The sequence below is a fragment of the Carassius gibelio genome, chromosome A19 (genome assembly GCF_023724105.1).
Source record: "Carassius gibelio isolate Cgi1373 ecotype wild population from Czech Republic chromosome A19, carGib1.2-hapl.c, whole genome shotgun sequence".
NCBI classification, from domain to species: Eukaryota; Metazoa; Chordata; class Actinopteri; order Cypriniformes; family Cyprinidae; genus Carassius; species Carassius gibelio.
The window spans coordinates 1942266-1955349 of NC_068389.1; the positions used below are offsets into that span (position 1 = coordinate 1942266).

Here is a 13084-nt window from a genome sequence, read left to right on the forward strand (position 1 = left end):
ATAAATTTGGCAAAAAATAGAGTCAATGCCCGATCTCTGAATATAAGCAGGTTTGGGCCAGGTTAGTACATGGATGGGAGACTGCCTGGGAATACCAGGTGCTTTAAATTTTTGGATATTTTTCACGAATTATATAATAATCTTGCAAAAAAAAAAAAAAGAAGAAATCAATGCCCGATCTCTGAATCTTAGCAGGTTAAGGTCTGGTTAGTACTTGAATGATAGACCGCCAAGGAATACCAGGTGCTTTAAGCTTTTGGAATTTTTTCACTTAGTATATAATAAATTTGGCAAAAAATAGAGTCAATGCCCGATCTCTGAATATAAGCAGGTTTGGGCCAGGTTAGTACTTGGATGGGAGACCGCCTGGGAATACCAGGTACTGTAAGCTTTTTTGAAATTTTTCACTTAGTATATAATAATTTTGCCAAAAAATAGAGTCAATGCCCGATCTCTGAATATAAGCAGGTTTGCGCCAGGTTAGTACATGGATGGGAGACTGCCTGGGAATATCAGGTGCTTTAAATTTTTGGATATTTTTCACGAATTATATAATAATCTTGCAAAAAAAAAAAAAAAAAAAAAAAAAGAGTCAATGCCCGATCTCTGAATCTTAGCAGGTTTAGGTCTGGTTAGTACTTGGATGAGAGACCGCCAAGGAATACCAGGTGCTTTAAGCTTTTGGAATTTTTTCACTTAGTATATAATAAATTTGGCAACAAATAGAGTCAATGCCCGATCTCTGAATATAAGCAGGTTTGGGCCAGGTTAGTACATGGATGGGAGACTGCCTGGGAATACCAGGTGCTTTAAATTTTTGGATTTTTTTCACAAATTATATAATAATCTTGCAAAAAAAAAAAAAAGAGTCAATGCCCGATCTCTGAATCTTAGCAGGTTTAGGTCTGGTTAGTACTTGGATGAGAGACCGCCAAGGAATACCAGGTGCTTTAAGCTTTTGGAATTTTTTCACTTAGTATATAATAAATTTGGCAAAAAATAGAGTCAATGCCCGATCTCTGAATATAAGCAGGTTTGGGCCAGGTTAGTACATGGATGGGAGACTGCCTGGGAATACCAGGTGCTTTAAGCTTTTGGGGTTTCTTTCCTACTTTTATAATGTACTGGCGAGTAGATTGGCTGATCTTTAAATAGCCTTCTCTTTGCAGCAGTCTTCGCTTATGGCCATACCAGCCTGGCTATGCCCGATCTTGTCTGATCTCGGAAGCTAAGCAGGTTTGGGCCTGGTTAGTGCCTGGATGGGAGACCGCCTGAGAATGCCAGGTACTCTAAGCTATTTTGAAATTTTTCACTTAGTATATAATAATTTTGCCAAAAAATAGAGTCAATGCCCGATCTCTGAATATAAGCAGGTTTGCGCCAGGTTAGTACATGGATGGGAGACTGCCTGGGAATATCAGGTGCTTTAAATTTTTGGATATTTTTCACGAATTATATAATAATCTTGCAAAAAAAAAAAAAAAAAAAAAAAGAGTCAATGCCCGAACTCTGAATCTTAGCAGGTTTAGGTCTGGTTAGTACTTGGATGAGAGACCGCCAAGGAATACCAGGTGCTTTAAGCTTTTGGAATTTTTTCACTTAGTATTTAATAAATTTGGCAAAAAATAGAGTCAATGCCCGATCTCTGAACAAAAGCAGGTTTGGGCCAGGTTAGTACTTGGATGAGAGACCGCCTAGGAATACCAGGTGCTTTAAGCTTTTGGGGTTTCTTTCCTACTTTTATAATGTACTGGCGAGTAGATTGGCTGATCTTTAAATAGCCTTCTCTTTGCAGCAGTCTTCGCTTATGGCCATACCAGCCTGGCTATGCCCGATCTTGTCTGATCTCGGAAGCTAAGCAGGGTTGGGCCTGGTTAGTGCCTGGTTGGGAGACCGCCTGAGAATGCCAGGTACTCTAAGCTATTTTGAAATTTTTCACTTAGTATATAATAATTTTGCCAAAAAATAGAGTCAATGCCCGATCTCTGAATATAAGCAGGTTTGCGCCAGGTTAGTACATGGATGGGAGACTGCCTGGGAATATCAGGTGCTTTAAATTTTTGGATATTTTTCACGAATTATATAATAATCTTGCAAAAAAAAAAAAAAAAAAAAAGAAGAGTCAATGCCCGATCTCTGAATCTTAGCAGGTTTAGGTCTGGTTAGTACTTGGATGAGAGACCGCCAAGGAATACCAGGTGCTTTAAGCTTTTGGAATTTTTTCACTTAGTATATAATAAATTTGGCAAAAAATAGAGTCAATGCCCGATCTCTGAATATAAGCAGGTTTGGGCCAGGTTAGTACATGGATGGGAGACTGCCTGGGAATACCAGGTGCTTTAAATTTTTGGATATTTTTCACAAATTATATAATAATCTTGCAAAAAAAAAAAAAAAAAATAGAGTCAATGCCCGATCTCTGAATCTTAGCAGGTTTAGGTCTGGTTAGTACTTGGTTGAAAGACCGCCTAGGAATACCAGGTGCTTAAAGCTTTTGGAATTTTTTCACTTAGTATATAATAAATTTGGCAAAAAATAGAGTCAATGCCCGATCTCTGAATATAAGCAGGTTTGGGCCAGGTTAGTACATGGATGGGAGACTGCCTGGGAATACCAGGTGCTTTAAATTTTTGGATATTTTTCACGAATTATATAATAATCTTGCAAAAAAAAAAAAAAAGAAGAAGTCAATGCCCGATCTCTGAATCTTAGCAGGTTAAGGTCTGGTTAGTACTTGAATGATAGACCGCCAAGGAATACCAGGTGCTTTAAGCTTTTGGAATTTTTTCACTTAGTATATAATAAATTTGGCAAAAAATAGAGTCAATGCCCGATCTCTGAACAAAAGCAGGTTTGGGCCAGGTTAGTACTTGGATGAGAGACCGCCAAGGAATACCAGGTGCTTTAAGCTTTTGGAATTTTTTCACTTAGTATATAATAAATTTGGCAACAAATAGAGTCAATGCCCGATCTCTGAATATAAGCAGGTTTGGGCCAGGTTAGTACATGGATGGGAGACTGCCTGGGAATACCAGGTGCTTTAAATTTTTGGATTTTTTTCACAAATTATATAATAATCTTGCAAAAAAAAAAAAAAGAGTCAATGCCCGATCTCTGAATCTTAGCAGGTTTAGGTCTGGTTAGTACTTGGATGAGAGACCGCCAAGGAATACCAGGTGCTTTAAGCTTTTGGAATTTTTTCACTTAGTATATAATAAATTTGGCAAAAAATAGAGTCAATGCCCGATCTCTGAATATAAGCAGGTTTGGGCCAGGTTAGTACATGGATGGGAGACTGCCTGGGAATACCAGGTGCTTTAAGCTTTTGGGGTTTCTTTCCTACTTTTATAATGTACTGGCGAGTAGATTGGCTGATCTTTAAATAGCCTTCTCTTTGCAGCAGTCTTCGCTTATGGCCATACCAGCCTGGCTATGCCCGATCTTGTCTGATCTCGGAAGCTAAGCAGGTTTGGGCCTGGTTAGTGCCTGGATGGGAGACCGCCTGAGAATGCCAGGTACTCTAAGCTATTTTGAAATTTTTCACTTAGTATATAATAATTTTGCCAAAAAATAGAGTCAATGCCCGATCTCTGAATATAAGCAGGTTTGCGCCAGGTTAGTACATGGATGGGAGACTGCCTGGGAATATCAGGTGCAGAAGAAGAAGTCAATGCCCGATCTCTGAATCTTAGCAGGTTAAGGTCTGGTTAGTACTTGAATGATAGACCGCCAAGGAATACCAGGTGCTTTAAGCTTTTGGAATTTTTTCACTTAGTATATAATAAATTTGGCAAAAAATAGAGTCAGTGCCCGATCTCTGAATATAAGCAGGTTTGGGCCAGGTTAGTACATGGATGGGAGACTGCCTGGGAATACCAGGTGCTTTAAATTTTTGGATATTTTTCACAAATTATATAATAATCTTGCAAAAAAAAAAAAAAAATAGAGTCAATGCCCGATCTCTGAATCTTAGCAGGTTTAGGTCTGGTTAGTACTTGGTTGAAAGACCGCCTAGGAATACCAGGTGCTTAAAGCTTTTGGAATTTTTTCACTTAGTATATAATAAATTTGGCAAAAAATAGAGTCAATGCCCGATCTCTGAATATAAGCAGGTTTGGGCCAGGTTAGTACATGGATGGGAGACTGCCTGGGAATACCAGGTGCTTTAAATTTTTGGAATTTTTTCACGAATTATATAATAATCTTGCAAAAAAAAAAAAAAGAAGAAGTCAATGCCCGATCTCTGAATCTTAGCAGGTTAAGGTCTGGTTAGTACTTGAATGATAGACCGCCAAGGAATACCAGGTGCTTTAAGCTTTTGGAATTTTTTCACTTAGTATATAATAAATTTGGCAAAAAATAGATTCAATGCCCGATCTCTGAACAAAAGCAGGTTTGGGCCAGGTTAGTACTTGGATGAGAGACCGCCTAGGAATACCAGGTGCTTTAAGCTTTTGGGGTTTCTTTCCTACTTTTATAATGTACTGGCGAGTAGATTGGCTGATCTTTAAATAGCCTTCTCTTTGCAGCAGTCTTCGCTTAGGGCCATACCAGCCTGGCTATGCCCGATCTTGTCTGATCTCGGAAGCTAAGCAGGTTTGTGCCTGGTTAGTGCCTGGATGGGAGACCGCCTGAGAATGCCAGGTACTCTAAGCTTTTTTGAAATTTTTCACTTAGTATATAATAATTTTGCCAAAAAATAGAGTCAATGCCCGATCTCTGAATATAAGCAGGTTTGCGCCAGGTTAGTACATGGATGGGAGACTGCCTGGGAATATCAGGTGCTTTAAATTTTTGGATATTTTTCACGAATTATATAATAATCTTGCAAAAAAAAAAAAAAAAAAAAAAAAAGAGTCAATGCCCGATCTCTGAATCTTAGCAGGTTTAGGTCTGGTTAGTACTTGGATGAGAGACCGCCAAGGAATACCAGGTGCTTTAAGCTTTTGGAATTTTTCACTTAGTATATAATAAATTTGGCAAAAAATAGAGTCAATGCCCGATCTCTGAATATAAGCAGGTTTGGGCCAGGTTAGTACATGGATGGGAGACTGCCTGGGAATACCAGGTGCTTTAAATTTTTGGATATTTTTCACAAATTATATAATAATCTTGCAAAAAAAAAAAAAAAAAAAGAGTCAATGCCCGATCTCTGAATTTTAGCAGGTTTAGGTCTAGTTAGTACTTGGATGAGAGACCGCCAAGGAATACCAGGTGCTTTAAGCTTTTGGAATTTTTTCACTTAGTATATAATAAATTTGGCAAAAAATAGAGTCAATGCCCGATCTCTGAATATAAGCAGGTTTGGGCCAGGTTAGTACATGGATGGGAGACTGCCTGGGAATACCAGGTGCTTTAAATTTTTGGATATTTTTCGCGAATTATATAATAATCTTGCAAAAAAAAAAAAAAAAAGAAGAAGTCAATGCCCGATCTCTGAATCTTAGCAGGTTAAGGTCTGGTTAGTACTTGAATGATAGACCGCCAAGGAATACCAGGTGCTTTAAGCTTTTGGAATTTTTTCACTTAGTATATAATAAATTTGCCAAAAAATAGAGTCAATGCCCGATCTCTGAATATAAGCAGGTTTGGGCCAGGTTAGTACTTGGATGAGAGACCGCCTAGGAATACCAGGTGCTTTAAGCTTTTGGGGTTTCTTTCGTACTTTTATAATGTACTGGCGAGTAGATTGGCTGATCTTTAAATAGCCTTCTCTTTGCAGCAGTCTTCGCTTATGGCCATACCAGCCTGGCTATGCCCGATCTTGTCTGATCTCGTAAGCCAAGCAGGTTTGGGCCTGGTTAGTGCCTGGATGGGAGACCGCCTGGGAATACCAGGTACTGTAAGCTTTTTTGAAATTTTTCACTTAGTATATAATAATTTTGCCAAAAAATAGAGTCAATGCCCGATCTCTGAATATAAGCAGGTTTGCGCCAGGTTAGTACATGGATGGGAGACTGCCTGGGAATATCAGGTGCTTTAAATTTTTGGATATTTTTCACGAATTATATAATAATCTTGCAAAAAAAAAAAAAAAAAAAAAAAAAGAGTCAATGCCCGATCTCTGAATCTTAGCAGGTTTAGGTCTGGTTAGTACTTGGATGAGAGACCGCCAAGGAATACAAGGTGCTTTAAGCTTTTGGAATTTTTTCACTTAGTATATAATAAATTTGGCAAAAAATAGAGTCAGTGCCCGATCTCTGAATATAAGCAGGTTTGGGCCAGGTTAGTACATGGATGGGAGACTGCCTGGGAATGCCAGGTGCTTTAAATTTTTGGATATTTTTCACAAATTATATAATAATCTTGCAAAAAAAAAAAAAAAATAGAGTCAATGCCCGATCTCTGAATCTTAGCAGGTTTAGGTCTGGTTAGTACTTGGTTGAAAGACCGCCTAGGAATACCAGGTGCTTAAAGCTTTTGGAATTTTTCACTTAGTATATAATAAATTTGGCAAAAAATAGAGTCAATGCCCGATCTCTGAATATAAGCAGGTTTGGGCCAGGTTAGTACATGGATGGGAGACTGCCTGGGAATACCAGGTGCTTTAAATTTTTGGATATTTTTCACGAATTATATAATAATCTTGCAAAAAAAAAAAAAAGAAGAAATCAATGCCCGATCTCTGAATCTTAGCAGGTTTAGGTCTGGTTAGTACTTGGTTGAAAGACCGCCTAGGAATACCAGGTGCTTAAAGCTTTTGGAATTTTTTCACTTAGTATATAATAAATTTGGCAAAAAATAGAGTCAATGCCCGATCTCTGAATATAAGCAGGTTTGGGCCAGGTTAGTACATGGATGGGAGACTGCCTGGGAATACCAGGTGCTTTAAATTTTTGGATATTTTTCACGAATTATATAATAATCTTGCAAAAAAAAAAAAAAAAAGAAGAAGTCAATGCCCGATCTCTGAATCTTAGCAGGTTAAGGTCTGGTTAGTACTTGAATGATAGACCGCCAAGGAATACCAGGTGCTTTAAGCTTTTGGAATTTTTTCACTTAGTATATAATAAATTTGGCAAAAAATAGAGTCAATGCCCGATCTCTGAACAAAAGCAGGTTTGGGCCAGGTTAGTACTTGGATGAGAGACCGCCTAGGAATACCAGGTGCTTTAAGCTTTTGGGGTTTCTTTCCTACTTTTATAATGTACTGGCGAGTAGATTGGCTGATCTTTAAATAGCCTTCTCTTTGCAGCAGTCTTCGCTTATGGCCATACCAGCCTGGCTATGCCCGATCTTGTCTGATCTCGTAAGCTAAGCAGGTTTGGGCCTGGTTAGTGCCTGGATGGGAGACCGCCTGGGAATACCAGGTACTGTAAGCTTTTTTGAAATTTTTCACTTAGTATATAATAATTTTGCCAAAAAATAGAGTCAATGCCCGATCTCTGAATATAAGCAGGTTTGCGCCAGGTTAGTACATGGATGGGAGACTGCCTGGGAATACCAGGTGCTTTAAATTTTTGGATATTTTTCACAAATTATATAATAATCTTGCAAAAAAAAAAAAAAAAAGAGTCAATGCCCGATCTCTGAATTTTAGCAGGTTTAGGTCTAGTTAGTACTTGGATGAGAGACCGCCAAGGAATACCAGGTGCTTTAAGCTTTTGGAATTTTTTCACTTAGTATATAATAAATTTGGCAAAAAATAGAGTCAATGCCCGATCTCTGAATATAAGCAGGTTTGGGCCAGGTTAGTACATGGATGGGAGACTGCCTGGGAATACCAGGTGCTTTAAATTTTTGGATATTTTTCACGAATTATATAATAATCTTGCAAAAAAAAAAAAGAAGAAGTCAATGCCCGATCTCTGAATCTTAGCAGGTTAAGGTCTGGTTAGTACTTGAATGATAGACCGCCAAGGAATACCAGGTGCTTTAAGCTTTTGGAATTTTTTCACTTAGTATATAATAAATTTGGCAAAAAATAGAGTCAATGCCCGATCTCTGAATATAAGCAGGTTTGGGCCAGGTTAGTACTTGGATGAGAGACCGCCTAGGAATACCAGGTGCTTTAAGCTTTTGGGGTTTCTTTCCTACTTTTATAATGTACTGGCGAGTAGATTGGCTGATCTTTAAATAGCCTTCTCTTTGCAGCAGTCTTCGCTTATGGCCATACCAGCCTGGCTATGCCCGATCTTGTCTGATCTCGGAAGCTAAGCAGGTTTGGGCCTGGTTAGTGCCTGGATGGGAGACCGCCTGGGAATGCCAGGTACTCTAAGCTATTTTGAAATTTTTCACTTAGTATATAATAATTTTGCCAAAAAATAGAGTCAATGCCCGATCTCTGAATATAAGCAGGTTTGCGCCAGGTTAGTACATGGATGGGAGACTGCCTGGGAATATCAGGTGCTTTAAATTTTTGGATATTTTTCACAAATTATATAATAATCTTGCAAAAAAAAAAAAAAAAAGAGTCAATGCCCGATCTCTGAATTTTAGCAGGTTTAGGTCTAGTTAGTACTTGGATGAGAGACCGCCAAGGAATACCAGGTGCTTTAAGCTTTTGGAATTTTTTCACTTAGTATATAATAAATTTGGCAAAAAATAGAGTCAATGCCCGATCTCTGAATATAAGCAGGTTTGGGCCAGGTTAGTACATGGATGGGAGACTGCCTGGGAATACCAGGTGCTTTAAATTTTTGGATATTTTTCACAAATTATATAATAATCTTGCAAAAAAAAAAAAAAAGAAGAAGTCAATGCCCGATCTCTGAATCTTAGCAGGTTAAGGTCTGGTTAGTACTTGAATGATAGACCGCCAAGGAATACCAGGTGCTTTAAGCTTTTGGAATTTTTTCACTTAGTATATAAAAAATTTGGCAAAAAATAGAGTCAATGCCCGATCTCTGAATATAAGCAGGTTTGGGCCAGGTTAGTACTTGGATGAGAGACCGCCTAGGAATACCAGGTGCTTTAAGCTTTTGGGGTTTCTTTCCTACTTTTATAATGTACTGGCGAGTAGATTGGCTGATCTTTAAATAGCCTTCTCTTTGCAGCAGTCTTCGCTTATGGCCATACCAGCCTGGCTATGCCCGATCTTGTCTGATCTCGTAAGCTAAGCAGGTTTGGGCCTGGTTAGTGCCTGGATGGGAGACCGCCTGGGAATACCAGGTACTGTAAGCTTTTTTGAAATTTTTCACTTAGTATATAATAATTTTGCCAAAAAATAGAGTCAATGCCCGATCTCTGAATATAAGCAGGTTTGCGCCAGGTTAGTACATGGATGGGAGACTGCCTGGGAATATCAGGTGCTTTAAATTTTTGGATATTTTTCACGAATTATATAATAATCTTGCAAAAAAAAAAAAAAAAAAAAAGAGTCAATGCCCGATCTCTGAATCTTAGCAGGTTTAGGTCTGGTTAGTACTTGGATGAGAGACCGCCAAGGAATACCAGGTGCTTTAAGCTTTTGGAATTTTTTCACTTAGTATATAATAAATTTGGCAAAAAATAGAGTCAGTGCCCGATCTCTGAATATAAGCAGGTTTGGGCCAGGTTAGTACATGGATGGGAGACTGCCTGGGAATACCAGGTGCTTTAAATTTTTGGATATTTTTCACAAATTATATAATAATCTTGCAAAAAAAAAAAAAAAGAAGAAGTCAATGCCCGATCTCTGAATCTTAGCAGGTTAAGGTCTGGTTAGTACTTGAATGATAGACCGCCAAGGAATACCAGGTGCTTTAAGCTTTTGGAATTTTTTCACTTAGTATATAATAAATTTGGCAAAAAATAGAGTCAGTGCCCGATCTCTGAATATAAGCAGGTTTGGGCCAGGTTAGTACATGGATGAGAGACCGCCTAGGAATACCAGGTGCTTTAAGCTTTTGGGGTTTCTTTCCTACTTTGATAATGTACTGGCGAGTAGATTGGCTGATCTTTAAATAGCCTTCTCTTTGCAGCAGTCTTCGCTTATGGCCATACCAGCCTGGCTATGCCCGATCTTGTCTGATCTCGTAAGCTAAGCAGGTTTGGGCCTGGTTAGTGCCTGGATGGGAGACCGCCTGGGAATACCAGGTACTGTAAGCTTTTTTGAAATTTTTCACTTAGTATATAATAATTTTGCCAAAAAATAGAGTCAATGCCCGATCTCTGAATATAAGCAGGTTTGCGCCAGGTTAGTACATGGATGGGAGACTGCCTGGGAATATCAGGTGCTTTAAATTTTTGGATATTTTTCACGAATTATATAATAATCTTGCAAAAAAAAAAAAAAAAAAAAAAAGAGTCAATGCCCGATCTCTGAATCTTAGCAGGTTTAGGTCTGGTTAGTACTTGGATGAGAGACCGCCAAGGAATACCAGGTGCTTTAAGCTTTTGGAATTTTTTCACTTAGTATATAATAAATTTGGCAACAAATAGAGTCAATGCCCGATCTCTGAATATAAGCAGGTTTGGGCCAGGTTAGTACATGGATGGGAGACTGCCTGGGAATACCAGGTGCTTTAAATTTTTGGATTTTTTTCACAAATTATATAATAATCTTGCAAAAAAAAAAAAAAGAGTCAATGCCCGATCTCTGAATCTTAGCAGGTTTAGGTCTGGTTAGTACTTGGATGAGAGACCGCCAAGGAATACCAGGTGCTTTAAGCTTTTGGAATTTTTTCACTTAGTATATAATAAATTTGGCAAAAAATAGAGTCAATGCCCGATCTCTGAATATAAGCAGGTTTGGGCCAGGTTAGTACATGGATGGGAGACTGCCTGGGAATACCAGGTGCTTTAAGCTTTTGGGGTTTCTTTCCTACTTTTATAATGTACTGGCGAGTAGATTGGCTGATCTTTAAATAGCCTTCTCTTTGCAGCAGTCTTCGCTTATGGCCATACCAGCCTGGCTATGCCCGATCTTGTCTGATCTCGGAAGCTAAGCAGGTTTGGGCCTGGTTAGTGCCTGGATGGGAGACCGCCTGAGAATGCCAGGTACTCTAAGCTATTTTGAAATTTTTCACTTAGTATATAATAATTTTGCCAAAAAATAGAGTCAATGCCCGATCTCTGAATATAAGCAGGTTTGCGCCAGGTTAGTACATGGATGGGAGACTGCCTGGGAATATCAGGTGCTTTAAATTTTTGGATATTTTTCACGAATTATATAATAATCTTGCAAAAAAAAAAAAAAAGAGTCAATGCCCGAACTCTGAATCTTAGCAGGTTTAGGTCTGGTTAGTACTTGGATGAGAGACCGCCAAGGAATACCAGGTGCTTTAAGCTTTTGGAATTTTTTCACTTAGTATTTAATAAATTTGGCAAAAAATAGAGTCAATGCCCGATCTCTGAACAAAAGCAGGTTTGGGCCAGGTTAGTACTTGGATGAGAGACCGCCTAGGAATACCAGGTGCTTTAAGCTTTTGGGGTTTCTTTCCTACTTTTATAATGTACTGGCGAGTAGATTGGCTGATCTTTAAATAGCCTTCTCTTTGCAGCAGTCTTCGCTTATGGCCATACCAGCCTGGCTATGCCCGATCTTGTCTGATCTCGGAAGCTAAGCAGGTTTGGGCCTGGTTAGTGCCTGGTTGGGAGACCGCCTGAGAATGCCAGGTACTCTAAGCTATTTTGAAATTTTTCACTTAGTATATAATAATTTTGCCAAAAAATAGAGTCAATGCCCGATCTCTGAATATAAGCAGGTTTGCGCCAGGTTAGTACATGGTTGGGAGACTGCCTGGGAATATCAGGTGCTTTAAATTTTTGGATATTTTTCACGAATTATATAATAATCTTGCAAAAAAAAAAAAAAAAAAAAGAAGAGTCAATGCCCGATCTCTGAATCTTAGCAGGTTTAGGTCTGGTTAGTACTTGGATGAGAGACCGCCAAGGAATACCAGGTGCTTTAAGCTTTTGGAATTTTTTCACTTAGTATATAATAAATTTGGCAATAAATAGAGTCAATGCCCGATCTCTGAATATAAGCAGGTTTGGGCCAGGTTAGTACATGGATGGGAGACTGCCTGGGAATACCAGGTGCTTTAAATTTTTGGATATTTTTCACAAATTATATAATAATCTTGCAAAAAAAAAAAAAAAAAATAGAGTCAATGCCCGATCTCTGAATCTTAGCAGGTTTAGGTCTGGTTAGTACTTGGTTGAAAGACCGCCTAGGAATACCAGGTGCTTAAAGCTTTTGGAATTTTTTCACTTAGTATATAATAAATTTGGCAAAAAATAGAGTCAATGCCCGATCTCTGAATATAAGCAGGTTTGGGCCAGGTTAGTACATGGATGGGAGACTGCCTGGGAATACCAGGTGCTTTAAATTTTTTGATATTTTTCACGAATTATATAATAATCTTGCAAAAAAAAAAAAAAAAAGAAGAAGTCAATGCCCGATCTCTGAATCTTAGCAGGTTAAGGTCTGGTTAGTACTTGAATGATAGACCGCCAAGGAATACCAGGTGCTTTAAGCTTTTGGAATTTTTTCACTTAGTATATAATAAATTTGGCAAAAAATAGAGTCAATGCCCGATCTCTGAACAAAAGCAGGTTTGGGCCAGGTTAGTACTTGGATGAGAGACCGCCTAGGAATACCAGGTGCTTTAAGCTTTTGGGGTTTCTTTCCTACTTTTATAATGTACTGGCGAGTAGATTGGCTGATCTTTAAATAGCCTTCTCTTTGCAGCAGTCTTCGCTTATGGCCATACCAGCCTGGCTATGCCCGATCTTGTCTGATCTCGTAAGCTAAGCAGGTTTGGGCCTGGTTAGTGCCTGGATGGGAGACCGCCTGGGAATACCAGGTACTGTAAGCTTTTTTGAAATTTTTCACTTAGTATATAATAATTTTGCCAAAAAATAGAGTCAATGCCCGATCTCTGAATATAAGCAGGTTTGCGCCAGGTTAGTACATGGATGGGAGACTGCCTGGGAATATCAGGTGCTTTAAATTTTTGGATATTTTTCACGAATTATATAATATTCTTGCAAAAAAAAAAAAAAAAAAAAAAGAGTCAATGCCCGATCTCTGAATCTTAGCAGGTTTAGGTCTGGTTAGTACTTGGATGAGAGACCGCCAAGGAATACCAGGTGCTTTAAGCTTTTGGAATTTTTTCACTTAGTATATAATAAATTTGGCAAAAAATAGAGTCAATGC

The 13084-nt window shown here is 38.5% G+C and overlaps 12 pseudogenes; all 12 read left to right on the top strand.

Annotated features, from left to right (window-relative positions):
* The first annotated feature begins 1177 nt into the window (after positions 1–1177).
* Positions 1178–1296, top strand: LOC127936697 (uncharacterized; annotated as a pseudogene).
* Positions 1297–1803: 507 nt separating this feature from the next.
* On the top strand, positions 1804–1922 carry LOC127937401 (uncharacterized; annotated as a pseudogene).
* Positions 1923–3408: 1486 nt separating this feature from the next.
* On the top strand, positions 3409–3527 carry LOC127936698 (uncharacterized; annotated as a pseudogene).
* Positions 3528–4537: 1010 nt separating this feature from the next.
* On the top strand, positions 4538–4656 carry LOC127937070 (uncharacterized; annotated as a pseudogene).
* A 1074-nt stretch (positions 4657–5730) lies between these two features.
* On the top strand, positions 5731–5849 carry LOC127936292 (uncharacterized; annotated as a pseudogene).
* Positions 5850–7203: 1354 nt separating this feature from the next.
* Positions 7204–7322, top strand: LOC127937954 (uncharacterized; annotated as a pseudogene).
* Positions 7323–8102: 780 nt separating this feature from the next.
* On the top strand, positions 8103–8221 carry LOC127936048 (uncharacterized; annotated as a pseudogene).
* Positions 8222–9004: 783 nt separating this feature from the next.
* LOC127937956 (uncharacterized) lies at positions 9005–9123 on the top strand (annotated as a pseudogene).
* A 787-nt stretch (positions 9124–9910) lies between these two features.
* Positions 9911–10029, top strand: LOC127937957 (uncharacterized; annotated as a pseudogene).
* Positions 10030–10813: 784 nt separating this feature from the next.
* Positions 10814–10932, top strand: LOC127936699 (uncharacterized; annotated as a pseudogene).
* A 499-nt stretch (positions 10933–11431) lies between these two features.
* LOC127936886 (uncharacterized) lies at positions 11432–11550 on the top strand (annotated as a pseudogene).
* Positions 11551–12624: 1074 nt separating this feature from the next.
* LOC127937958 (uncharacterized) lies at positions 12625–12743 on the top strand (annotated as a pseudogene).
* The last annotated feature ends 341 nt before the right edge of the window (positions 12744–13084 follow it).